Source organism: Chinchilla lanigera, unplaced genomic scaffold (assembly GCF_000276665.1).
Source record: "Chinchilla lanigera isolate Chin_1 unplaced genomic scaffold, ChiLan1.0 scaffold00082, whole genome shotgun sequence".
In the NCBI taxonomy this organism is placed as follows: Eukaryota; Metazoa; Chordata; class Mammalia; order Rodentia; family Chinchillidae; genus Chinchilla; species Chinchilla lanigera.
Window position 1 is genome coordinate 9239560 of NW_004955483.1, and position 25228 is coordinate 9264787.

Below are 25228 nucleotides of genomic sequence, written 5' to 3' on the forward strand. Positions count from 1 at the left end.
CTTTGCACATGGTAGCCGCAAATCGTTCACTAGTAAGTGAAAATAAAGTAACAAAATGAGATAAACACTCAGATCAGAAAGGTTCCAAGATGTAGAAGATGACGTGAGCACAGGAGAAAATGAACACAGTAATATCCCAAATCTTGTCATAGGTTAGAAGAAAATCAGTTATTGGTGCTGATGTAGAACTTTCCTCTGTCAGCTGAACGTTCTAGAACAGAGGTCGATTTTGTAGTTAGATCCAGTGGGAAGATGGTTCCAGCCAGAAATAGTCATACTGGAATCCTTCATTCACCACAATCATAAATATTCTTCGTGAATTGGGAATCAAGATGAGAAACCCAGCTTTATATTCTTTTTATAGAAGAACATATCAATTTTGCCACTTGTATGGTTTTCCTCTTTTACAGCCCCAGCATGCCGTTATCTACTTATTATCCCCAGGTCTGAGTGGAGAGTGCGGTGACCATATTTTATTCATATGCATCCTCTGGGTCCTGTGCAAAGTAGGCACTCAGCGAATGTAAAGGAAGGAATAAAAAGGCTTGCATTTCTCTAACAGTTAAAAGGACATATGAAACACATTCGAAGGCTGGCAAGAATTGGTTTTCATATGCTGGCAATTGTGGGTTTTGAAATAAAGTACTACTTTGTGCATTATTTTTATACAAGTATGTTATATACCTGAATAACTTTCCAGGTAAAATGTTGTAGGATATTCAGTCTAGTGGGGACTTCAAACCTGTAGCTCAATCTAGCTAAGTGAATTCCCTTGCAGTTGAAAGGGACCAGTGTAGGTTGCTAAAACATCTTCTAGAAATCTTAGCTTGTATGTATTTTCACCAAATTGCAAACTCGCCCACATTTACCTGTGCAGTGTTAATGCATCACTCCAGGGCCAGGGAGGTAGCTCAGTGGCACAAGTGCCTGCCTGGCAAGCACAAGGTCCTGAGTTTGATCCCTGGTACCAAAAGAAAAAAAAGAGAAAAGAAAAAAGAAAAAAATCACTCTGGTGATGCGTACAGTGACCTGGTGAGGAAAGCCAGGTTGGGGACACAGGCTCCGGGTTTACCTGCACTGATGCTGATTCATAATGCAACACTTGGGAATTCACTCTTTTTGCATATGGACGATGTGTAGTGTAGTGATGCACATGTTTTTCTCCGCGTCTCACTCCTGCCTTCTTCCCCCAGCAATGCCTTGCACCTCAATTTTAAATACATATGAGTCATCCCCACCTCTGTCTGAAAACTCTTTCTCTTTTCCCCCTCATCCATGCCATAGGTTGTTTGCCATAAAGTCAGTATCATTACACAAAAATCCCTCCACCTTTCATTTGAATGATGAAGTATCTGAAAAGGAAAAGGAGGCGAATCCCTAAATGAGTGTGTCTGGCTAGGAACGCCAGCCTTTCGTTCTTCAGAATTGTGCTGCTATTCTCAGACTTTACGAGAATGTTGTGTGACTGCAGAAAGGCCTCTGAGAAAAAATATGCAGCTATAAAGTCTTGGTATAAATCCATATGGCTGTGGTTCGTGGAGGGTTAATTGCCAAAGTAAAGTTGTTCTGTTAAAAAGCCATTGGTTCCTAAGAGATGCCAGGATGCATCTGCTAACATTCCTGGAAGAAAGTTCTGCAAAGTTACACATCTCCAGCTCTTGCAGCCACCTTCCGGTGCACTGATCAGAGCTCCACAGGGCTATAGCTTTCTACTACACTAATTGGAGGCCTGTGAATTTAACATCTAACCTTGGAAACTGTTGAAACTTTCAGTAAAAACAGGAGACAATGTTTCCATTTGACTGCTTTCCTGCCTTGTCATTTTGAAATTGAAATTCAGAGTCTGAGCAGAATTCGGAACTATGCAAAACAGGATCTTTTACCATCTTTAAGTCATTTTCTTGGATAGAATTCATTGAGGGAATTATCTGTTTCTTTAGTAGTGATGATCTACTCCAAGACAGTGGCCGTTTTCCCAGGATCTGGTTCCAAAACATCTGTTCTGTCGTCTGAGCCAGGCTCCCAGTCGGTCATCTGCCTGTTTCGTCTACACTGTGCTGATTGAAAGGATTTTTATTAATGACACCGAGGTAGTAAAGTTCCAGTGAGCTGTGTCAAGTTTTCGCAGCAGTCACATCAGCAAGCACTGGCTTCTCTGTGGAGGCTCTGATAGCACAAGTGTGGCTGGAGAGCTTGTTTGCAGGGAGCGGGCCCAGGGAGCTGTGGAACAGCCATGTTTCATTTCCTGCGGCTGGGAATGAGTGCAGAGGGACCATTTGGAAAAGCCTGTGGCTGAATTTTGGCTTAGAGTGATTTTGAAATGGCAGATAAACTGAATTCTTGGGAAACTCGTTTGAATGAGATCAGCTGCGTATTAGGAGTGTCTACACACTCGTGCGTGCCTACTCACCCGGACACACATGCATGCACATACACTGAACATCCCTAATCGAAAAATCTGAAGTGATCCCCAGTTTGAAAGATTTTGAGTAGGAGCATGCCATCAGAAGTAGAAACACTTCATATCACAAAACTTTGTATCATGGGCAAAATGATGAAAACCATTGTATAAAGTTACTTTGAGGCTACATGTCTAAGGTGTCCATGAAGCATAAATGAATTCTGTGTTTAGATTTGGGCCCCAGTGTCAAGATGTCCATATATAAATATTTATTTTTAGAATATGCAAATATTCTAAAATCCAAAAAGCCCTGAAATCTGAAATGCTTGTGGTCCTGGATGTTTTGGACTAGGGCTACTCAGCCTGTGTGCACCCAGTGAAACTCTTCGTTCTTTAGGCGGAGACTGAGACAGCATCAGAAATGGCAAAAGCATTAGACTCTTGGATCTCAGCCAGCGCCGTTTTGCCCCCAGTGGACATTTGGCAATACCTGGAAACATTTTTGCCAAATGTCTCCCAGGGGGAAAATGGCCCTGGTTGAGGGTGTGGTAATACTGCCTTCTATTGAGACGAGGCCGAGGATGCTACCGAACGTCCTGCCATGCACAGGACAGTCTTCCACAACCAAGAATTATCTGCTTCAAGTGTCAGTAGCGCTAGAGTTGAGAAAGCTTGCCTTCGGCTCTCTCTTCTTCTTCGTTGCCAAGGTGATACGTCTGCCTCAATGGACGATGGGGGAACGTGCTTCAGGGCTGAGTGTAGAGAGAGGGAGGGAGATGCAGATGTGGTGGCGGAAGTGCTTGAGAATGGACTTTTGGAGGCTGTATGACATTTCTACCAAATAGGACTTGGGATTCTGTCTTTATGGATTTGGTAAGACCAAAACCTGTATAGGCTGCAGGGCTGTGGCCTCTGTGCTAGAGCTGACCTGAGTGTGTATTTTCTTCAGAGCACCTGTACTAGTTTCTCATTGCCACTTAACAGTGTGTCACAAACTCGATGACTTAAAGCAACACAAAGAGCTGGGTGTGGTGGTGTATGGCTATTATCCCAGCACTCTGGGAGGCTGAGACAGGAAGATCACAAGTTTGAGCCCAGCCTAGGTGATGTAGTGACTTAGCAAGAGCCTCTGTGAAAGTGAAAAATGGAGAAAAGGGTAGGAAATCTAACTCAATGCAAAGGCCCTGTTCAATCCCCAGTACTAGGGGGAACCCCCACACACACACACACACACAAATGTGCACACACACACACACACACACAAATGTGCACGCATGCACACACACACACAGTGTATATTGTCTTCTAATTGTATAGGTCAGAAAGCCAGCCCAGATCTCCCCCTTCAGACGTAAGTCAAGGTGTCCACCAGACTGCATTTCCATGAAGGCTTCTAGAGGAGAATCCATTTCTTTCCTTTTCCAGTTTTGAGAGGTCATTCATACCCTTTGGCTCATGGTTGCTTCCTCCACCTTGAAGTCCAGCAGTGTTGCATATCTGTGCCTGTCTTGCACGGTGACTGTCTTCCTGAGACACTTCCTTCTTTCAGCTGTCAAGCACCCTTGTGAATTTCATCAGGTGCACTTGTACAATCCAGAATAACCTCTCCATTGGCAGAGCCTCACTGCAGTCCTAGCTATAATATTCCTTGTGCCCCACAGAAGGTACCCAAGGTTCTAGGAGTCTGGATGGAAGACTGTTTTTGGAGGGGCTGTGGTTCTGCCTTCCATAAACTCCAAAGCATTACTGGATGCCATATTTCACTGACTTGAGCTCGATGTAAAAGAAGGGTTATAAAAATGGTTTGGTGTCATTTGAGTGTTTTAGCAGTATTTTTTTTAAAAAAGTTAATATAGTGTGACACAGAAAACATTTGGAGGATGTGGAAAAGTAATTGTTTAAATTGGCAACGACACATTCTAGCAACAGAGAAAGCAAGAAGGAAACAGGTGGAGAGGAAATGCCAGACCATGGGCTCAAAAACTTGATTGTGTGGCTCCGTCTCCCTTTGGGGCGCAAAAGCAGCTGCTTGAAATTCAGATTCCTGGGCCCCAAGAGCTTATGTAAGTAGGTCTGGGGTACAGCTGGGAGGTTTCTGGTGTTTTTGTTTTTTTTTTCTATTATTATTCTTTGTAGTGCTCAGGCTTGAACCCAGGGCCTTGCACATGCTAGGCAAGTGCTCTACCACTAATCCCCACAGCCCAGCCCCATAGGAATCCTGTGATGAATTTAGCATATAAAGTTCTCCAGTCATAGTCTGAGAAATGTTGCTCTGCAGAGGCAAATCCATATTTTAAAACAAGGCTCCATTTTAATAACTTAGTTTTAAAATGAAATCATGGCCTCATGCTGATTTTAGAAGTCAGAATAGACATGTACTTAAGTTCTTGACATGTTTGACATTTTAGTTACGTGTTGAGGGAATATGACTTGTGTTTGGGGATATCCAAACCTCTGTCATCTTCAACAATATTCATTTTCAAAATATATTATTCTGACCTTGCCTTTTCTCATTAAGACTGTCATTTTCTGTGTGATAGACTCTTGTGTTGATACAAATGTGATTTTGGTTTACTAAAGTTCAGTAGGAACTAATGACCCTAGGGAAGGTTAATAGATGCTCTTGGTCCCTTCTTAATCGGTTATCACCAGACTCTCATTATAGATTTGTTTGGAAGCTTAGAAATAATCTTTATGAGCTTCCTAACACAAAGTAGTTGCTGAATACATTTTAACTCCAGAAACAAATTGATTAGTTTCATTTTAGGAATAGAAATTTAAGAGTTCAGAATTCCCATCCGCTTAGGCCCCTAAGGCCTACTTTCTTTATAGAATTTTCCTTGCTACCCTCTCCTGTATAACGTGGTTTTCCTCTTCTTAAGTTCTGTTTTTTCTGTACTCTTATTTTCTTTTTTTGCAAAATATTTGTACCACTTCTATGTACCTTCTCTTCCTAGATGAAGCATTATTTACTATTATTATTGTTATTATTATTATTATCATTATTTAGTCCTAGAGATTGAACCTACAGCCTTTGCACTGAGCTACATCCCCAGACCATTTTAAATTTTTTAATTGGAGATGGGGTCCCACTTAATACTAAGTTGCCCAGGCTGGGGTCAAATTTACTATCTCCTGCCTCAGGCTTCCACAGTGCTGGGATAACAGGTGATTCCCAGAGGACTGAAAACTTCTTCAGCACATGATCATTGCAGATATTTCTCACTGTCTGCAAGGGAGAATTCCTTTCTCCACCGGAAGTGTAATTTCTTGCTCCACCAGTAAGCTGACATTCAGGCAATTACAGTACCATTTTACAAGTGTTCAGATGTTGTTTCTCACTTATTTAGAAGACGAAAACTTTGCAATGTATTGTGGAAAAGCAAATTTGATCATCCTTACTGCTTAAGGTTTCTTTTATCTTACTGATGTCATGCTATCAAAATGTCAGTTTGCTTTAATGAGGAAGGTTTGTAATCTGGATTATGTGTTCCACATGTAACAATGAAATGAAATATAAAACTGAGTTGTTGGCATGTGGCTGTAGGGGGCAGAAGGAGTTATTATACATTACTCCGTAAAATTCATATTCATTTCTTGTCAGTTTACAGTGATCCAGAGATTAAAAATAACATTTGTTTCTGTTTCTATAACTGCCTTCAAAAACCTCAAATCACTTTATTTCTATAACTTGGCTTTTAGTAGTTTTATAAATATGTGGCCTTTCATGCCGTAATGAAATATGTCAGCGCAACTTGGCTATGACTAACAGGCCATGCCTCTAGGATCATTTCTAAAGATTAAGAGTCAAACAGAGTTTTAAAAAAATAACCCGAAATATAGATTAGCCAGGTAAGTCCCATAAGAAACCTGAATGAAATGTTGGTCCTTGCCCTATTTTACACGTCTGTTTTTCCCGGATCTCTTCTTTTTTGACCACCAGGGAAAAAAGAGGAAGGGTAATGAGACCAAGAACTGCTCCTGACTTGTGGGCTGTTCTGTTCACCCTTTCTTGATAGTAACAGGTGAAAGAGTAAGCTGCTCTCATCCCCCGTGTTCAGTTTGCGGGTACAGCAGGCCCTGCTGATTTCAGGGGAAACATTCCACCACCATCCCCCGGGAGAAAGTGTGACAGCACCAAATCCTGTAAACCCTCTGATTTTTTCCATCTTCATACATACCTGTGGCAAAGTTTAATTTATAAACTGGGCACAACAAGCTCTTACTGTAATAGCAGCACTTTAAAACTGAACAATTAAAATACTATCCTGTAATAAAAGTTGCGTGAATGTCATCTCCTCTCTCAGAATACTCACTAGCGTACTGGACCATCACAGCAACTCACACTTGCTTCCTTTTGCTTTCCTTGTTGAGAAATTTCACTGTCTCTCTTTGTCCTACCCACATTGCCAGCATCACAACTCTTGCACTTTGGATGGAGTGGGACAACACAGGATTTCATCATGCTACCCTGTACAGCATGTGATGTACAGCGTAGGAATGGTGCATTTCTGGAATTTTCCACTTAATATTTTCAGATTCCAGTGGACCATGGGGAACTGAAACCACAGAAAGGGAAAGCAGGCAGCAAGGAACACTGCTGCACAGTGCTTGCTGGAGCCAGCACTGGTGGTGCTCTGTTGAGTCTGGACCTTGGGAGTAGTCAGCCTTCTAGGTGGGAGGGGAAAAGGATTGGGGAATTGGAGCCGGGAGTGCCGGAGAGGCAGAAAGGAGGAACTCTCGAACTGGTAGGATTAGGCACTAGCTCGCTGTTGGAGTAAACAGAAGACATGAAGGCTGACTCTGCTGTCTCTGAGTTGGGTGACAGGTCATGTAGGGGCTCCAGTATAGGCTTAGTGGGCTCAGAGGCAGTGGGACCCAGGGCTCTCCCTCACCACCCACCATTGCTTCTCTATTGTCTTGGTCTTCAACAACCCCTTCTTGGTTGGGGGTCATAGCTACTGGCACCCTCGGCTTGGCTGGCACGGTCTGGGGTGTCAGGTACTCACGGGAGAGCACAAGGGACACAGGTCCCACCCACGTGAATGTGGGGGAGACTAAAGGACAGAGTGAGTCTGCAGCTGTCCCAGTGTAATGTAAAAGGTGATTTAATTCATTCTGCTGACCTAAGATTGTTCACTTTGGACTTGAAGAGCAATTGGCAGAGTCTGGTGTTCACCAAATAAGTACATCAGCCCTTTACTGATTTGGACAGTGATTCAGAAAACTACCTTTTGTGGTCTGACACATCGAGGAGGTCTACTGAGAAGGAAAAAGAGAACAGTGCTTTGCAATCTGTAATTACCTAAGTGTTACCATAAGTAAATATTTTAAATACACTAAAATGGCAACCTCAGGAAATGTGACTAAAAAGTCACTGTATGCCACGCCCTTTTACCCCACCTTTGTGGTGGTTGAAAATTTCCACCAAGAATGATACATGCAAAAAAAAAAAAAAAAAAAGGTAAGGTCAGGATGTTGGGTTTCAGAGGAAGGCAAAACTGTAAATTCAGTGATAGAGCTTCCAAATGGGAACTCACCGTCCAAGTTAGGAAGTTTATGACAGCAATTAGCTATGAGCCATTAACTTCTTAACTTCTACCCAGAAGTTTGATGTGGGAAAGGAACAGGCTCCCCTGAGCCACATTTCCTGCAGGTTCACGATCCTTCATCTTGGGTGGTTTGTCTGAGAGAAAGGCGTGCGGGGGAAGGAAGTGAAAAGGCTCTTGAATTCGCCATCAAGGTTTGTCATGGCTCGCTTCATAGCGTACCATTTCATACAAAATGCACAGCGTGGATTGTCAAAGAGTGATTGTGACACCAAGCAAATGAAGTTTGTTACTGTCCTTTAGTCTGTGACTCAAACAAGAATACTCATTAAAAAGCTCCAATCTAGTTTACAGCGTTCACATTAAAAACAGATAGAAACTTGAGCAGAACACAGGACGGCAGGTAATGGATGTTATTAAGGTCAGATGAGTGTTTAGAAAGGGCAAGCTATAATCAGTAGATTGCTGGGTAGATCCAACCTCATCTCTTTTTTTGTGCAGGAGGTAAAGTACTGCTCTACTTCCTTCTAACATCAGTTTGCTGTAGGACAGAACTCATTCTCCTCCCTGAGAATGCCACATACAAACTGACAAGGATGGAATTTATCAGTGGCCTCTGCTGGCTGTACTATAGGGACTTCTGTTCTCTTTAGTAATACCTAAAACTTCTGGATGAATTACACTGCTAATCTTGTTTGACCTTGGGACTGAAGGGAAAGAGGTTTAAAAAGAAAACAGACATAAAAGTGTCCTTCCACCTCCTCCTCTTCCTTCTTCCTTTCCTCCCCTCCCTCACCTCCTGATTCTCCTCTTCCTCCTTCCCCTTCCTCTTCTTTTTCTCCATCTCCTCCTTCTCCATCTCCTCCTTCTCCTTTCATCTTCCTCTTTGCTGGAGGTTGAACCCAGGGCCTTGCACACACTGAACCACGGATCTACCCCCACTAGCTCCCCCACGCTTGTGTTCTTTAGTTCTCGACCCATTAGAGGAAATTGGGGACAGGCTTGATACGTTGTGTTTGGCACTGAAATGCTATGAGATTCCCCAGAAGTCTCGAGAACACTTGCCTTCTATTGCTAGTTGTGAGTGATGAGACTCACACAAAGGAACTAACATACACAGCAGCCATGAGTGCCCAGGAAGGCCACATGGACAGGGTCCCTGCCGGGGGCTCCGTGCAGAAAGAGACAGAGGGGTAATTCTGAGGGGTCAGGTGTCTTGGACTGTGCTGTGAGCAGGGATGAAGAGAAACCTAGGAGGGATTCAGTATGTTTTTAGTGGGTCTGGACCAGCAGGGGGAGAGCCAGGAAAAGTGACAGAAATGATGGGCAAGGGGTAGAGGTGGACAGTAACAAAGTGATGTGAGGAGCGAAGCACGTAGAGAGCACTTGGAAAAGGTCACACTGCCTCCTGGGAGCGCCTTAGTGATGACTAGCATTTCTGTTAACCTTGTTTCCTAAGTGCTTTCAGAGGAAGAGAGGAGATCCATGCTAGGGTGCCCGGGTACCTTGAATTGTGTTAGTAGAGCACCATTATCAGTGTTTTGTCCTCATGACCCTTAAGGAACTTCAAAGTTGACTGCAACTGCTGTGTGGACCCAGAAGAATCTCACTGCTGTCTCCATAGATTAGCTGGCTCCGAGCCAGTTCATCCAGTGGCTTCTCACTTGGGAACAAGAAAATAAAGAAGATATTTCATGACTTCGAGGTAGCTGCCAGAGGAAGAATCTAGATTACTGCAGTTCAGTAACTATTAACTGGAAAGGAGAAAGTGATGGTGTGGAGAATCTTTGGCATTGCTGATAGATGTTGAAGCCCTGAATCTGTTACTAACTCCGTTAGCTCTGTGAATGTTACCTAGTGCCTGCTTTTCTTCATTTATTGAGAAGAGGATAATAAAGTGTCCACCACGAGGGATGATTGTGAGGCTTCCAGGACACAATATATAGTAATTCAAGGCCATAACACTCCACTACTGGCTATCACCATCATCGCCTGTGTACATTAGTACCCCAAGATAATTAGTTCTTGTTTAGTGGCTCTTTGGGGACCTTCTTTATGAATAGATGATGGCTCATAATCACATAGTTACTTCATGAATTTGTTTCTTGAAAAAGATCTTTCTGAATCTTTTTCAGGGTGCTTACAACATCTATCCCGTTACAGCAACTCCTTGTGAAGGCCTAGGTTGGAAGAAAATGTTTGTGAAAGCACAGTCTAAAATGCACACTTTTCACACATTCATGCTGCACAGAATCCAAGTCAACACATGTTTTTCTCGCAGCTCGCTCATCCTTTCCTCCTGCCCCCTCACAGTTTAGACAGTGCCACGGCCAGGGTGGGTAAGGGGTCCTTGTTTAGTTGAACCCTGCGGTCCTTACGACCAGCATTTAGACTCCCGGAAGCCTGTGGTTAGATGCAAACCCAGGGCTGGGTGCCGAGCTTGAAGGTGCTGCAGCCTAGTGATGAGGTTCTCATTTTGAGAACCCCAGAAAACTTCAGGGGGCATTCTGCAAGGTCAAAACTATTTTATAATAATACTAAGACATTATTCACCCTTATCATTCCCATTCTCTCACAAGTGTACAGTGGAGTTTTTCAGAAGCTGTCTAAAATGATATTGTAGACTGCTCTCTGTCTTATTTTTGGAAGAGCTGCATAATTCAGTGAACCAGTATTTTCCAAAGGACCAGTGCATTATGTTACAGAATCACGCATGGTCAAAGATCCGTTCAAAAGACAAGATGCACCAGTACCTTTAAGTATAAAAGAGTTCATTGGGGGCCGGGGCTACAGCTCAGCGGCGCAGCATCAGCCTGGCAAGCGTGAGGTCCTGAGATCAGTTCCTGGTACCCCCTCCTCCAAAAAAGAGTTTGTGGGTGTGGTACAGATTCTCCACTGTCCCTGTCCTAGAAGGAGCTTCCCCTTGGGAAGCATGGCAAATATCCATAATTAGCTACAAACTGGAGGCCAGATTTTCCTCTGTGTGTCCTGGAAGCCTCACAATCATATGCTTCAGCCCAACAACATATCACAGCAGATTGAACTCAGAGGTACGTATGAGAATTGAATCATTTCCTATTAAGCCAGACATTAAAGAGATTGGCAAAAATGCAAACTATTGTCCCTTAACTTTTTTCTTCTGAAAAATAGAGTTATTATTTCATAAAGATATGATATTTTATGTAACTGCAGTGGATATGTTATCTGTATGAAATGAATTCATAATGGCCGAGGGTATGTAGCTCCATGGAAGAACATATGCATAGTGTGTATGAGATGCCAGACCCTATTATTCTACTTTATTAGTATCGGTTGTTATTAATCTATTACTATGCCTAATTCATAAATTAAACTTTCTTTTGAAGTATGTACAAGAGAAGGCTAGCAGCCAGGTGTGATGGCATATGCTTAGAATCCCAGCACTTGGGAGGCTGAGGCAGGAGGATCACCATGAGTTTGAGGCCAGTCTGGGCTACATAGTGAGTTCAAGGCCAGCCTGAACTACATAGCGAGACTCTGTCAAAAAAAAAGAACCCCCAAAAGTTAATTCATTAACTGTTTTAACAAAGAAGAAAAGCATAGTATACACAAGGTTAGTACCACTCATAGCATCAGAAAAAGAATTCATAAATTTAAATAGTTCTCCATTTTAATTTCTAATATAATAAATATTGTTAAACATAATCTACCTCATTAAAAGCTCTTTGGGGGACTCAGTGCATTTTAGGACACAGTAAATATGAAGAGGAGTTCAAGCCACAGAATTTGAAGACCACTGGCCTGGCGTGAGTCTTACTAATGGGTTTTCTAGTCAACAAGGACCCGCTACTTGTTTATTTCTTGTAGAAAAGCTGTCCTGTGGTCAAATATATTTTAGACCAAGACACATGTTTTCTCCCCACATACAAATTATGTCAAAATGTTCAAGTTTTCCCCAAATTTATTGGAATCTTCTTGTCCTCTTATTTTTAACAGAACCTCATGTTCTACAGTGGCATACAACATCCCATTGCTGACGATTATATATGTGCTTGCTTCGACCTATTTTTTTTAAAAAATAAAAGCAGCATTTACATGGTACTTGCCTTAAATTCCATATTTTATTTCAAGGAAAACCTGTGAAAGTTCACCCGCTAATTTGATTGACTCTGTTAAACACACACACACACACACACACACACACACACACACACACACACACACACAAACTCATCCTCCATGGGATTGCTCTGTTTTGCTTATATTCTTCGAAGCTGTTCCTACTTATGTTTCCAAACTCATATGTTTTAAAAACTCTGTTTCAGACATTTTTGTGTGTTAATTAGTAGCATCTGCTCCTTATGTCACAAGACAAAGTGATTTCATCCTTACACAAATTGTCCAAATTGCAGGTTAAGTGGTAGCAGCCTCGCTGTTGAGCTATTACTACTGTTCAGTACTCTTAAATGACAAAGGACACCACTGATGTTACATCACGTGCTTTTAGCCAACACGATGGCTTTTGGTAACAAAAAGATTTATGTATAAGTGAAAGTGGATTTTGCTGTATTTCTTCTCATGATTCTTTTTTTCTGGCTCTCTAATTTCCACTGATTTTGGGTACAATCCTAAAGATTAAAGTATAAGAAAAGTACATTTGTTCCTTATTGTTTGCAGGAAATTGGTTCCAGGACACCCCCTGGCTATCAAATGCCTACATTCTCAAGTCCCATATATAAAATGGTATAGTACAAGATTTCACCTACATATGTGCCACTGTGTAGTTTAGATCATCTCTAGATGATTTCTAATTCCTGATACAATGTAAATGCTGTGTAATTAGCTGTTACATTGTATTGTTTAGGAATAATAACAAGAAAAAGTCTGTATATGCTCAGTACATACACAGTTTTTTCCTCCTGAACATTTTTTATCATCATTGGTTGGTTGAATCCAGGGATGCAGAACCCAGGGGAATTCAGCCGAATTCCACCAGTATGGGTCAGAGCCATGTACCTACTGCCTGATGGACATTAGCCCATTATGAGGAGAGAGCGATACAGTAACCAGCACCAGCTTCTGTCTGACACAGTCCCATTCTAAATTTGTATGGTGCCAAGAGGACAGATAATTTCTTTGCTTTCTGTATTTCACATGTCTGTGTCAGAGAAACAATAGAAACATCTTAATTTGTTATAATAAAGGGATAGTAGTAATGGTGTTTTATATCATTCTAAGGCTTTTTTTCTTTTTGGGTCTTGCCAGTTCCTATTGAAACACTTAATTTTCTCTAAATCCTTAGTGATTTTTATTGCAGACTAAAAATTGATCTTCCCTCATTATTTTGAAAAAATTAGAATAAGGCTGGATATGGTAGTGCACACTTGTAATCCCCGATACTCCAGAGGCTGAGGCAGGAGGATAGCAAGTTCAAGGCCAATGTGGGTAACTTAGTGAGAGCTTGTCTCAAAATAAAAAGGGCGGGAAATGTAGCTCTGAGGTAGAATAGCCCTAGTTAAATCCTTAGTACTGAAGAAGAAAAAAAGAGAAAGAGAAAAGAAATTACAGTAAGCATATTAAATGCCATATTCTTTTCCTGACCACTGAGAACCGAAGTTCTGTCAATGATTTTGCCTTATACAGTTTCAATGACTCACAGTCAACAGTGCTGCAATAATACTAAATAAAAAATTCCAGTGATAAATAATTCATAATGTACCATTACCTTCTTTTATAGGGTAATGTTAACAGTTATTCTACTTTATTAGTATTGGTTGTTATTAATCTATTACTATGCCTAATTCATAAATTAAACTTTCTTTTTAAGTATGTATAAGAAAAGCCTAGAAGCCAGGTGTGATGGCATATGCCTATAATCCCAGCACTTGGGAGGCTGAGGCAGGAGGATCACCACGAGTTTGAGGCCAGCCTGAGCTACACAGTGAGTTCAAGGCCAGCTTGAATTACATAGCAGACTCTGTCTCAAAAAAAAAAACAAACAACCCAAAAATTAATTAATTAATTATTTTAACAAAGAAGAAAAGCATAGCATATACAAGGTCAGTACCATGCACGGCTTCAGGCATCCACTGAGAGTCTGCATTTCCTGTGAGTTGGGGAACTGTTGTCATTGGGGGGAGATGTTTACCTGTGCAGAGGACAATCAGTCTGCAGGAATACACCTTAGAGGGTGTGGAGACTGTGCTGGAGATTCTGTAATGGATAAATCGGCCAGAGTAAGCCGACTTAGATTGAAGAACCACACCTCGGTTGCCTTTCCCATTACAACAGGCTACCTTGCCTTCCTGTCTTCTTTGAAAATTCACTGTAGATTGGAGCACAGTTGGAATCTCAAAGGTTGACAGATTATAGAAGGTAAGTGAGAGGTTGCTGAGGATACATGTGATCCGTTGCCGGTATTAAGTGTGTGATGTCAGCACTTTCTGCAGTGGAAAATCAGATTTCAGGTGTGTACGTCCTAGGTAGGAGACACCATTATCCTAGGGGTAGCATGATGCCGCAGTTAAGGGCCAGAGATCTGCGATCAGATGACCTGACTTTGATCCCTCCTCCACCGCATTTGCCTAATGCTGAGCACATGACTTGATGTGGTTGTACCTCGGTGTTTCCAACAAGAAAAAAGCACCATTAATTCCTTGAAGAGTGGCTTTCCTATCCTGTCTTAGTTACCTATCAGTTATATGTTATCTGTTGATGTTTATCTATTGATGTAAAACTGAGCTGCTTCAGACAAGTTTTTGTTACCTTTCTAGTTTCTGTGAAAGGGAAACAGCCGTACAGTGTAGCTGGTTTTCTCTGGCCGCAGGTTTTCCAAGAGGCTGTAATAAAGCTGGTAGCCTGAAGGATGGGGTGGTAGGCACTGGGATCTCCCAAACTCACATGACCTAGCAATTGGCTTCCCCTGACCCAGCAATCCAGAAGAATGCAAGACACACCCAAGAGAGAAGCCATGGTCTGCTTGTTACCCAGTCTTGGCAATGACTTCTGCCGCACGCTATTTGCAAAGAAGCAAGTCACCGAATCCAGTCCACACTCAGGGAGAGGGCTACACAGGGAAAGGAATATCAGGAAGTGGGTTTCCTGGGGATCCTTATGGAAGCTGCCAACTTTGGTCTTCTATCCATCTGTCTCCATGAAGTCCAAATGTACAGGTCTGTCTGTCTCCTTGTGCTTGATTACTCTACAGTCTTTTCCAACTTGCTGCTGGTGAGTCCATTTTGGGGGATAGTTGGGTTAAAAACTTGGAGGGATCTTTGAATCTTTTCTTCGGCCTATACATCTTGTCAACTTGACTTTCCAAATACATTTTAGAGTCTGACCAGTTCTAATCACCTCGACTCTTGGTGTCACCTCTTCTGTCCGTGGAGACTGGGTCTACCCTGGATTTTTGCTAGTTGGCTGTCTGTTTTCAACCTTGCCCCTTTATGGTGGTGGTAGTGGTAATCTTTCTTTTTTTCTTTCTTTTTCTTTCTCCTTCTTTTCTTTTCCTTTCTTCCTTTACTGGGGATTGAACACAGGGTCTTTGCCCGTAGCTATATCCCCAGGGCTTTTTAAGATTTGTTTGAGATTGGGTCTTGCTAAATTGCTCAGGCTGGGCTAGAATTTGCAATCCTCCTGTACTGCAGGCTCCCAAGTTCTAGGATTACAGACATGCACCACCACACCTGGTTTCTCTACTGTTCCTTACACAAAACACTGAATGATAATGACTCATAAAACAAGTCAGATCAGTGATACCACTGCATTCAAAATTTTCTAGTATCTTCCCACTTTAAAGCAAAAGTCAACATCTTTACAATAGCCTATGAAACTTTTAGGATTATAAAATTATGTATCAATATTTTATGGTGTAAAATGTATATGTATTACAAGTATATATATGTATATATATGTATATATATATATCTGTGAAACATTTATGGTTAGTTTTTTATTGATTTAGAATTTATTTTCTATATGGTATAAAGGATCTGACTCTTTCCAAATGAAGAGCCATTTTTGCCACCAGCCTTTATTGACTAAAATGACTTTTCCCCACTAAAAAGGTATTCTACCATGGAATTCTACCAACTCCATCATTGCTTAATTTTAGAATAAAGAGGCACCTAATACAGCAATAAATCATAAGAGATAGAGCTGTATTTGTAGAGATATTATTTGATTTGAAATATTCAAATACATATAAGAACAACTTGACTGATAAGTGGGAATTGATTACAGACATTATTTACTTAAGTCTGTTTATTTGTTAAGTTGCGCTTTAATTCTACCTTGGCCGCTGGAAAGATACAGTTAGCTGCAAAACTAAGACAGAAACAAATCTTATGGCTTTTATGCTACTGTCTTTGCCTTATGTTAATATATAATACTTTGCTGCGTATAACCATCTGGAAAATTGTCACCAAAATGCCCAAGAAATCTGAAAACATTGTCATGATACTCTCTGAAGAGAGAGCCTTGTTTGTGGAGCAAACTTTTACACATTCAAGCCTATCTGTGAGTGCTCCAGAACTTGGCTTTCTTTTTCCTCTTTTGGCCTTTTGGCCCTATCTTTATTTATGATAACTTCAACTGACAACCATGAATAGGTAGGCAATGAGATTGAACTTGACCGTGTGTTTTGTTGGTTATCCGCAGCATTGGTGTAGAGTTTGTCAAAGGAAGGAAACATTGAAGTTCTTTTTCCTGAGAGCTGGGGTATAGCTCAGTAGTGCGGCACTTGCCTAACAGGCCCTCAGTTTGATCCTTAGCACTGCAAAATACGTATATTCCTCGTGTATGTGTGGGTGTTGGAGATTAAACCCACAAGCATATGCTCAGCCTTTTAGCTACACCCCCAGCTCCAGCATATTGAGATTATTGCTCAAAAGGGGGTTGTGCAGACTTTTCAGTGGTTTTTTGATAAAAATCATCTTGTGCCTGTTGCAGTATGTGTAACTGAGGGTCAGCTACCAATCACAAAATAAATCACTTCCAATTCCACTTCTACAGAGGTAAATGAAAATGAAAATTATTGTCACACGGATGAGTCCTTGTTTTATTTTTTCTTCTCTACATAGTTTAAGCCCTGTTCTTCAGACCCTTGGCTTTGGCAGCTAGTGAAGGGCCTTGAGGTAGGCATGGAAATTTTCTACCTCTCCCAGATTGTGCTCCAAAACAGATGACAGGAGTATAATCCAGAAATGAACTTCTTTCTATGGGACAAAAGCAAAACAGAGAATCTTGCAAAGATGTGCTAGAAGCCAGGCATGGCAGTGCACGCCATGGCAGTGCACGCTCTCAGCTACTTGTGCAGTGAGGTAGGGGGATCACAAGGTTGAGGCCTCACATCATAGTGAGACCCTGTCCCCAAATTTAAAAAATTCGGGGAAAATGGCTAGAGCTATAGCCCAGTAATCTGTGAGTTCAGTCCCCCATACCAAACCAAACCAAACCAAAGCCAGTGTTAGGCTAAGGATAACCTTTTTTATTTAAAACCACATTACATTACATTACATGATTGATTTTATGTACACTAAGAGTCAATGAGTACGAGTAATTCAACCCAGACCCTAGTCAAAGTATCTATTATCTTGCTGTGTGATTACAAGTGGTACATGGCCCTCCCGGGCCAGCAGGTTCATGTACAGAAGTTGAATTAGATGGCAAAGATCTCCTCTGATGCTAAAATACCTAGACGTAAAGTTGGTAACAAGAAACGAGAAATGCAGCAAGCTATTTTTAGTTGTATAAAAGAAAGATTGATACCAGCCAGTAACTTGCAGTGAGTTTGCTAAAATCCTCCGTCTCTCTCCAAATTCTGTTTTTACTAAGCCCATAAACTAAAGACAGTTTGTCAGACTTTGAACTTCCTGGCTTATGTTGATTTGTATCAATATGTTACTGTTACACATTTGAGTGGGAGCTGAGTTACATTTCAAGAAAACTGCTCAGAAAACTAATAAAATCCTTACAACCCCACTTTCTGTGAGTATTGATAGCATCAAGAAAATAAAAAAGACTTTGCCATTTGCAGGCAGTTGCTCTTCCAGTAGACTGAAAATTTAATGACATTGAACTTGACTCACTTGTTTAAACATTAACCAGGAGACAGATACTTTCTCCTGCACCTCCCAAGTTTTAAGTCTGTATGAATTTAACCACAGATAGTCACAACTCCCCAAAAGTCCTTTTAAGAAACACTGACCATTCCATAAAGTAATAGCTCCAGAAGGCTTTCAAGGAGTTATTTACCTGTACAAACCTAGTGAAGCATACTGTAGCCTCTCTTAAAAGTGTGTCACTTGATTTGATCTATGGTGATTGCCTTAGGATTTTCAGAGATTTATAGCATTTAGAGTTAGAAGTATGAGGTGGCCGCCATGGTGCAATACCCGGTGACAATGTCCCAAAGGGCTTTCAACATAGAGGGGGAAGAGCTCATAAAATGCTAAGCGAGGATGCAGACGCCTTTTGAAGGCAGTTTCCGGGCTCACAAACGGCCACTGTCAAAAAACAAACACTGGGGTTGATTTGAGCAGGCAGCAGAAGACACTGCAAGCGCAGCCTGTGACCAGTGAGCCTTCAGAGCGGCCAAGGCAAAGGAGAACTTTTCTGAGTGACCTTGTCACACATGCTTTGAATGTGTAGGCTTTATCAGCAGCAGTGAGTGGGGGGAAAGAGGCATGCAGATCTCGGCCACTCACTCCATGCCTAGTGTCTAGAGTAACTAACCGCTGCTTTCCATCCTGGGAGGAGAAAAAATTTATTAAGTTTTATCAAGAGGCAGACAAGGAAAACCCATCCGTTCCCTATTTGTAGTGTGTAATGGAAATTTCCTCCTAGACTCCTTTTGTTCAGTCATCACAGCCTTTTATTGAAAAATAATAATGATATTTGCTCAATCAGTCTGAGTCTGTAAGGGATAGGAGAATCAGATGAATTTTCATGTGAGATAAAACGTTTTCCACTTTCTACCCTTGACCCTTGCACACCAGAGTCTTTAATCATTAAAACATCATGCATCCTTTATTTCCTTCGTTCGTTTGATTAAACGTGGAATTTCACAAGCCCGTTCCTATCTGTGTATACTCTCAATTTCAAGATGCACTGCTTACCCCACTGTGGGGCTTTGTTTCCTCTCTTCCCCGCTGCACCGCCACCTCCAGTATTTTAGGGCACTGCATATAGATAAGATGTGTGATAGCTTCGTTCTGGTAATTAACATGCTAGTTTGAGGTTGTAAGATACACATTTGAGAAAGGCCAGGGATTTCCCCAGAACATCCACTAACTGCTTGAAGTGGCATTTGCATTCTGACTTGGTGTTTTGTTCTGTGTGACTGCAGCAACCTGGAGCCCGGGGAAGGCGTCTGTTTTGAAGCCTCCAAACTAAGGCTGCTGCAGATCGTGAGAAGGACAGGGGACGCCGGCCTGTGAGGGTGATCTTGAAACACGAATGTTTTCGGTAAGTCATTGAAAGACTTGACATTTATTGGTTTTAAATTTCATCAGGCAGCAGTTATTCGGTGCCCTGGGCCATCTCTCAAGTGCATAGCTGTTTCTCTCTAACCCAAGCCACAGGACATTGGAGAAAATGCTTAGGAAGAGAGCAACAGAGAAACCTAGTGTGTTTGTTTGTGACATTTGCAGAGCAGTAGGATCTAAGGAGAATGCATTTGTGGTTGGGAAACAAGCAAACAACATACGCACAACTAAACACACAGTCAGCTAACAAGGAACAGGTTCTATAGACCTTTCATGTTAGTGGAATACATAAGGGATTAATCAGTCATACAAGAGGAAACATTGTATCTGATGACAAGTTTGTTACCCTTTTTCAAGCCTTGGGATGGGCAAGGTGAGAATGATTGGCATTCGCAGGCTTGTTCAACACATGCTTCTTGAGTAACTTTTCTTTTTTATCAATGGGGTATAATGTGGTAATTTGATACATGTATACAGCGTGTAATGATCAAATCAGGGCATTTAGCATTTCTGTCTCCTGAAATATTTACTCATTTCTTCGGAAATCTTCTAATTCTTTTCTTCTAGTTCTTTATAAAATAAATAATACATCATTGCTGTTATGTTGATGTTTTTTGTTTGTTTGAGTTTTGCAATATTGGGGTTTAAAACCTGGGCCTTGCACACGCGAGGCAAGTGTTCTATCACTGAACTACGCTCTCAGCTCTTCTGTTATTTTGAGACAGGGCCTTACTAAGTTGCTCAGTCTGGTCTCAAACCTGCAATCCTCCTGCGTTAGCTCCCATGTAGCTGGGATTATAGGCTTACTCTAAGAAACTTTTAAGTAAATGTGACGCTCTGAGTGACAGTCTTGGTCTAGGGATTGGAACTCAAACACCCCAAACTACAGTTTTTAAAATTCCAAAGTATACACCCAAATAATGTGCACTTCCAGGAACATTTTTTTCATCAGCTCCATCCCTGATGTTTTCTGGAAGATGAGCCCCCCTGTGGAACCCAGTTCATTTTTGCCCATCTTGGTGACCTTGGAGCCCTTACACTGGAAGGACTTATCTGTAAAAATGCAAGTACACGGTCAGGCATGTGGCACACAATTGTGATCTCAGTACTTTGGGAGGATGAGGCTGGAGGGTCACAAATTTGAGCTCAGCTTGAACTACTTAGCAACTTACTGAGACTGTATTTCAAAATAAAAACAGAATTAAAAAAAGGCTAGGGATGTAGCTCACTGCAGTGGCCCCAAGTTCAATCTCCAAAACAGGAAAGGAAAGGAAAGGAAAGGAAAGGAGAGGAGAGGAGAGGAGAGGAGAGGAGAGGAGAGGAGAGGAAAGGAAAAGGAAGGAAAGAAAAATGAAAAGAGCATTGCACAGCTCAGTGATCTCCAAGGCCTCTTGCACATTTAAAATTCAATGCCTTGTAGTGAAATTAATTAAATAATGTGCACTTTAGTTTCTCCCCAGCATTGATGGGGTGACTTTGGCGTGTCAGCCTGTGCAGAGGGCTCACCGCTCTAGCTACTGTGAGGAAAGGGCCTGTGGGACCCTTCTACCTACCGAACCCATCTTGAGAGCCAACCTTTTGGGAAAGCAGGACTTTCAGTTGTTGTTGTTTGTTTGTTTGTTTTTCTCCGGTACTGGGAACCGAACTCACGACCTTGTGCTTGCCAGGCAGGCACTTTTTGCCGCTGAGCTAAATCCCCAGCCCCCAAGCAGGACTTTCAGAATTTGTGGTTAATAATTCATTCCCCAGTAGGCACTGTCTGTTGTGAATAGTCTAGTCAAATCAACAACATAGGCATCTTTTGAATTATGGTCCTTTCTTTTTCCAAGGAGCACCTAACTCTATCCTTCCCTGAGCTTGCTGTCCCAGACCTCTCAGCCCATAGAGCCCTGTATTTTGTTTTATACTGAGCACAATTAATTATTTTTTGTTCTTACCAAACATCTCCTCTCTGAAGCAGAGCTGTGAGCGACACTTTAAATGATGTTCGGATGTCACTCTTGTTAGCAGCTGGCTGACTGCCTCGGAGTGGTGCATTATTTGGGTTTCAAAACAGCATTTTTTCTCTCTTACAAATGTTAAATTATGAAGTGCAGGAAACCACATGAATGCGGCAGTGAAAATGCAGACGCGGTGTTATCGGGAAATGCCGGCTTCATGATTCTGCCAGCGAGGCGCGTGTGTCCTCCCTACGGTGGACGCGTGAAGCCTCTCCTGCAGTTTGGTGGAGGTCTTCTAACCTGTGTCTTCATCCTCACTTACGCCCGTGCTGGGCTCACCTTTTCCTGGTGGATCAAGAGATTTTATTAGGACAATGGCTTGGGGCCGTCTTTGTCCAAGTCCTGCCTGACCAAGTCCTGCTGGACCCCCATTTACAGTCTTGCCTGAACTCTCAGGACATTCCTGTCTGCTTCCTCTTTGTGAACGTCTGTGACATTTAGAAGCTGCATCATAGAAAATGTATCGCCGTGCACTGCTGTGTGGGTAGTTGTTATCACCCCATCTGGATTGCAAACTGCTTCAGGAGAGGAACCGGGTCACAGACCAGTACTTCTCAAGGGTGGTCCAGTCCCAGCACCTCCTGCGTCTCAGTCACCTGGCTGTGGCTCTTAAAGTTGCAGATTCAGCCACACCAGGCTTGATGAACTAGAACCGCTAGGGAAGGACAGCCAGGAAACTCACCCCGGGTAACTCCTCTGTGCACTAAGGTTTGAGAACTGTCTCTGAGGCTGATTCTGTATCTTCTTCTTTGCCTTCTCACCCACAGCAAAAGGCGCAGGGCTGAGCACATGGCAAATGCTTAGGAAATATTTGCTTGTTGATCTAAGGCACGTCAAAACCAAGGGAGTTACGTTCACTCTTTGATTGTCTAGGCTGTTCGGGAGGTGGAGTCAGTCAGCATAATCTTTGAACTTGCAGGAACCAGGTTTGGCTCAATTTGTAAAGCGTTCCCCTAGGTCAGGGACTCTTTGAGGAACTTTCTTTTTATGTCTCTTTCTCCTCGGTCACTGATCCGTCCTTTGCAATGGCAGTAGCACCGGAGGAGGGGCACATCAGCTCCGGGGAGCTGGACTAGGGCCAGAGGATGGGAGAAAGATCTGAGGGTGGAGCAGGGTTCCCAAAGCCACAACTGCTGCCCTTGGCAGGTTATTCTGAATGGCATTCTTTTAGCTGTTATGACTCGCAGGTTGTCATTTATGGTGGCGGGAGAACAGACCCGTTGCTGAAAGGGATAAAGTTAAGCAGCAGTGGACGCACATGAAAGCGCCCACAGCAACTGTGGCAGATGCAGGAATTGAATCTGATGTTAACAGGCTGCACTGGTGACACGTGACGCCTCCTTCCCTCCTCCTCTTGCTCCAATGAGGACAGACATGACCTCAGATGATCCAGAAGCCTTTGCGAGACATTGCTGCTCGCTCCAGCCCTCCTGGTGCATCTGACAGTCGGTTCAAGCAGGGAAACAAACTGACGAGCTCACAGAGGCTGAGCCAGGCTGCCAAGGAACACGTGAGGACACTGCCACATGGGTTCCCTGTTTAGATAACCATTGTCTGACAAGTATAGGGAAAGACAAACTCAGTTTCTCCTACTTTCTCCCACAATGTAGAACACTTCTGTGAGCCAGAGTGTGGGGATTTCCCCCCATAGACCAAGCAAAGCAGCTGCTGCGTGTCCTCCAACTCAACTCCGCGCTCACGCTGTCTGCCCAGAGGTAGCGTCAGGGCCCGCAGGTTGAGGTCTCAGTGCCACAGCTGCCCTGCCCTCTGAGGCAAAGTGCAAACTCCGTGGTGTCTTGTTTGTGGTTCTGACCAACCAGCTGTACTTGAGGGCTCCTCTGTGGGGTTGAAGGAATTTTCTAGAGTGGCTCACGGGATCAGGTAGACACTTTACATGTTTCCTGGTGTAATATAGAGGATACTGCCAAGCATAAGGATGAATGGCCGGGGGGAGAGATGCATGGGGTGAGGTGGAGAAGAATGGGTGTGGAGTTTCGGTGCCTTCTCAGGGCTCCACACTTCAGGAAGGTCCGTGTCTTCAGCTAGCCAGAAGCCTTCCAAACTCTGCTCTTTGAGGTTCTTCTGGAGGCTTCATTCCATAGGCATAAATGATAAACTTATTGGTCACTGTTGACCAGCTCAACCTTCAGCTCCTCTATCCTTCCCCGAGGTTGGGGTAGATTGAAAGGCCTGACCTGCTAATCCTGTCTTGGTTTTCCTGTGCTCATTCAGCCCCTCCTAAAGCTATGGTGTGCTCAGTGGTCCTCAGTCAACTCCTTAGCATACCCAAAAAACCCACTTACCATTTTAGAGATTCTAAGGGTTTTAGGAGTTGTGTGCCAGGAAATAGACACAAAGACCAGATATAAATATGCAGGTAGATATTACCTATAGACTTCACAATATCACAGCCATCAGACGCATTTAAAAATTTTGCTATTCTTTTTTTTTTCTTTGATTATTACTTAGTCACAATTTTATTTGGAGAAGTGGTACCAACCCTGAGTTCAGTTTGTATGAACAGACACATACAAACACAATGCTGGAAAAGTATCTTCTCCCAGATTTCTATTCTTCTTGCTGGGCAGATGGGTCAGACCCAGATCCTGGGGTATGGAGCTCTACCAGGTCGGCCACCATGTGACACCCCTGCCCCTTCATCCTTCCATTCAAATTTAACTTCAGCAGTTTGGGAAGGGGAAAAGGTGGATATAACAGAGTAGATTCTCCTCATTTCAGCTAAGTGAAGGAGCAAAAGAAGATATTTTCAAAGTAACAAGGGCAAAGGAGAATTTGAATATTACTGATTTATTTGTGTATGTTTGTGGTACAAGACACTTGTATTTGTTTGGGGGATGGGCACGTGTAAAGCCTGATTATTTTTGATCTCCTTTGCCCCCTCCCTCTCTCCCTCCTTCCTGCTTTCCTTGATCTCCGAAGTCTGCCTCCCTGTTTCCTACTGGCTCTCTTTTACTGTACTCTTTATATTTTACATTTCTCATAGTAGAGCAACCATGTGATGTTTGTCTTTCTGTGTCTGATTTATTTCACCTAACATTATGATTTCCAGCGGCCTTTGAACATCTGCTTTGTGGAGACCAGATAGATTGTCCTCTGTATTGCTCCCTCAGGGTGCGTGTGGGGCAAGGGTAGTTTTCTGTTGCAGGAAAGAAGCACACAGGTTGTCAGCTATAGAAGAGAAATGTGCAGTTGTTTGCCTTAAAGTGTCTTTGAGCCTTTGTTGAAAACTGTCAGGTGCAGAAATAACCAAGGATAAAATTAAAGGAATTGTAAAATGAGAGGTTTTTTTATTTTCTTCCAAACATCAGATATTGGCATTTCTGATTTGGAGGTACTTAGTGGTCCATGGAATGTTTTCTTCCAAGAATTCATATTTCCTTACACATAGGAAAGGAAAGTTGGGTCCTCAAAGAGCATTTGTATAGTTAGAATCTGTGTCACTTGCCATGAGGCATCCTTGAGTCTGCATGATTTCCAAACCACCACCTAAGTTCTAAGGCACTGCTTTTGGAAGGTGGAGGGAAATAGAAGAGCCATTCTGCCCTGTACCCTCCATATAAATCGTCCTTAGAACGGTCCTGGAGAGCTTCAGCGTGGAGGCATTGGTTCCTCACATACCTAAGCCAATGTTCCATGAAGCAGCACCAAAAATGCCTTCTTTCAAATGTGTTAGAACGCGCTCTTCTCGCTGATGTTATCACAGGCTAATAACTGCAGGAGTCTTTCAGAGAAGCTGTGCGGTTGGGTCGAGTTGTAAGCGAAACCACACCAGGTCAGGAAATGCAGTGGATT

General features: G+C 42.6%; 2 protein-coding genes across 9 annotated transcripts in view; one reads left to right on the forward strand and one right to left on the reverse strand.

The window, feature by feature from the left end:
• Atxn1 (ataxin 1) overlaps nt 1-25228 on the forward strand; it is a 399577-nt gene that overhangs the window by 79683 nt on the left and 294666 nt on the right. For all 8 annotated transcript variants that reach the window (XR_001231022.1, XM_013503812.1, XM_013503811.1 and 5 more), the window contains one exon: nt 19277-19395. The gene's annotated coding sequence lies outside the window, so the exon portion shown is untranslated. Of the gene's footprint in view, nt 1-19276; nt 19396-25228 lie in introns of those variants that run through there.
• Nucleotides 1-25228, reverse strand: part of LOC106146531 (translation initiation factor IF-2) — a gene marked incomplete at its 3' end in the record, with an annotated part of 215984 nt that overhangs the window by 78670 nt on the left and 112086 nt on the right.